The 3,114-nt window shown below is 53.4% G+C and overlaps 1 long non-coding RNA gene across 1 annotated transcript; it reads left to right on the top strand.

The window, feature by feature from the left end:
* The first annotated feature begins 273 nt into the window (after nt 1-273).
* On the top strand, nt 274-2,879 carry LOC118572134. The gene is made up of 3 exons (XR_004943471.1): nt 274-338; nt 558-653; nt 2,707-2,879. It is a non-coding gene; the product is annotated as an uncharacterized LOC118572134 (long non-coding RNA).
* Nucleotides 2,880-3,114: the final 235 nt, after the last annotated feature.

Consider the following 3,114-nt stretch of genomic DNA (forward strand, 5'->3'; position numbering starts at 1 on the left):
GAAGCCAGCCTCTTGGGCCTTTTCCTGGGGGACGATGGGTGGAAGCGAGGGTTTTTGCATGGATCAAAACTGGTTAGCAGTTGAGGCTCTGGCTATCTGGCTTTCTGACCCTGCCCACCTCAGTGGGGGAGTGCTCGGGGGGGACCTCGCCTTTCTTCCTTTCCCAGAGTCAGTATGTGGGTGGATAGGACCCCCACCACACCCCCAGTTCCCACGAGAGTGACATCTACTCTTTCTTACACCTGATACAGCATTTGTTCTGGAGAATAGAGTCCTGCCTAACCACCCTAGGTGACATTTCCAGGTGGCATCGGCCTTGTTTCTGCTGCAGTCTTTAGGTGAGGGTAGAGGACTTGTTTTTGACCCTTGTCTGCCCCCAACATGGCCCCAGAGCCCAGGAGCAGGGCCCTTTCCCTCACTAGACATCACTAGTTGAAGGTCAGGTCCTGCTGCAGATCTGTGGGCAGGATGTGGCAGTGGAGACGGGGTTAGTGGCAGGCGTGGCCGAGTGGGATGGTAGCAATACAAGACCTTTCCTGGGATGTCTGTCATGGCAGGTTTGCCTACAAGGACGAGTATGAGAAGTTTAAGCTTTACCTGACCATAATCCTGCTTCTGGGTGCTGTGGCATGTCGGTTCGTCCTTCACTACAGGTAATGGGGCACGGTGGGGTGTGGGGGAGGGCATGGTGGGGTGTGGGGGAGGGTATGGGGGTTTGGGGAAGGGCATGGTGGGGTGTGGGGGAGGGCATGGGGGTATGAGGAGGGAGTCCTCAGGGAGGCAGGCTATTGCTTCCCCAGCCCAGGGCTAGCACAGGGTAGGGAAGGACCAGTTCCGACTGCCAGGAAGTAGCATTCCTGCCCATCCCCCATCCATCTAGCAAGCTTCATGGGCTAGCTGCTGGCAGGGCCTCAAGATGTAGTCCTTGGTGGTCTAGTGTGGTTTATGTAGACCCTGGGGTGTAACACAGCCCTAACGTGGAGTGCGACGCCGACATGCTGTGGCATGGGTGAGCTTTGCCAGCATCATGCTAAGTGAGAAAGACGCCAGGTACAAAAGGCCACATATGGTATATGTCCATTGATAGGAAATGTCCAGAAGGGGCAGGTTCAGAGACATGTAGCGGGAGCAGAGCTTGCCAGGGGAAGCAGGAATGGGGAATGGCAATTCATGGGCACCAGCATTTCCTTTTGAGAATGATAGAATACCCTGGAATTAGTCAGTGGTATAACAAAATGAACAAAAGACACCAAATTACATCTTCTTTAAAAAGTTTTTAAGACCATGCTGGCCTAAAATTCATGCAGCTTCTGCCTCCCGAGTGCTGGAATTAAAGGTATTTGCTCCCTAGCCTTTCGATTACATGCTTTAAAAGGGAAAATTGTATGGTATGTGGATTACATCTCAGTTTCATAATAAGTTGATCAATAGGGCTGAGGCTGTAACTCAGTTGCTTGCTTGGTATGCAAGGAGACCCTGGGTCAGTCTCCAGCATCGAAGAAGCCAGGTCTGGTGTTGCAGCCCTCTCATCCCAGCTCTCAGAGAGTGGAGGCTGGAGGATCAGAAACTCAAGGTCGTCACTGGCCACAGGAGAGTTGGAGGATGTATGAAGACCCTACCTCAGTAAAAGAAAAAGTACAGACTAATACATAGAGGGATGCATTCGAGAGCAAGAAGAGCCATCCCAGGCTGTCTGGATTCAAATTCTGGCTTTGAGACTGAATGCCTCTGTCTATGGACAGGTTCCCTATGGAGTCCTCAGTCTCTCCCTTTGTTAGACTGTGGCAGCAGGCTGTACCTCATAGGGTTATAGCCGCTCAGTGAGCTCACACTGTGTGGGGGTAGTACTCAGTTTCTGCCCATCAATCACTGAGAAGAGAGGGAGGCAGATAGAGACAGGGCCCATCCATACCGCCAAGAGGGTCTGGTCCTTTCCTTCCTCTGCTTGGGTTTTCTGCCATAAAGGGGGAGGCAGCCAAGTATGGCTTAGGCATTTGGCCTAAGTGTCAAGGTTTATTTCCTGGCGTGCACTTTTGCTGAGAGTCCAGCTGCTGGCCTGGCTACTTGAATTTCCCAACAAAGGCCCTTGCAGGCTCTCAGTTCATGCCTGCCTGCTGCCAGTGCCCGGCTTGTGACCCCAAGGGCAAAGGCTGCGCACGCAAGTAATGCTCATCTGCCCCTCTGAAAGAGAGAGTTCTTGGTGTCCAGTCCTAGGCCCTTACACTGGGGCCTCTGGGTTCCTCCAGGAAGCCTGTGGTGTGTCATGTTCTAAGTCCTGGTCTAAGCTCCACCCAGAGCCTGGACGGCCCCATTTCTCCTCTCCTCTTATACACAAGTCTCTAATTTATCTCTTGGACAAAGTTTCACCAACTGGAGAACACAACAAAAACACTTTCTGTCGCCACCCTGGAGTGGAATAAGAGGTCAGGATGTTGCAGGACCATGCTGGTTCTGAGTTCCGAGAAAGCTCTTCCGGGTCTCTCTCCCATGGCCATCCTCAGTCCTTGGCATTTTTCAACTTAAACCTGTTACATTCCAGTGGCTGTGTGGCTGGATGGCTAGTGGGGGAGCCTCTGCTAGCCCTTGGCACGTAGGCGGGGCCGGGGAAGAGATGGGGCACAGGGTCTGGTGGTAGGCGAGGGGAGGCACCCAGGGACTGTCCGGTCAGGCTGTCCCCTTCCCTGGGGGCTGTTTTCTTCCAACTAGGGTGACCGATGAAGTCTTCAACTTCCTGCTCGTGTGGTATTACTGCACCTTGACCATTCGGGAGAGCATCCTCATCAGCAATGGCTCCAGGTAACTAGAGGCCTGGCTGGCGGGACCGTCATTTGGGGGAACAGGGAGCTGACGAGAAACGTTGACACCCAGGGAGGGGAGACCATGCCTGATGCTGGTCAGTCTCTTGCTGACAAGAGACTGTCATTGCTCCTAGCAAACAGCACAGTTCTTTTCTTCTGAGCGTTTCACCAGCCTTGTCCCATTGGCTGGGTGCAGGCTGGACCATGAGCCTATCTCTGAACCAGGCATTTTCACCAGAGAATGCAAGGCTGTGAATGCAGGCTGTGCCCATCCCAGCTCCAGGGACAGAGATGACTGGGGCATCGAGGGAATGAA

This window comes from Onychomys torridus, chromosome 22 (assembly GCF_903995425.1).
Source record: "Onychomys torridus chromosome 22, mOncTor1.1, whole genome shotgun sequence".
In the NCBI taxonomy this organism is placed as follows: Eukaryota; Metazoa; Chordata; class Mammalia; order Rodentia; family Cricetidae; genus Onychomys; species Onychomys torridus.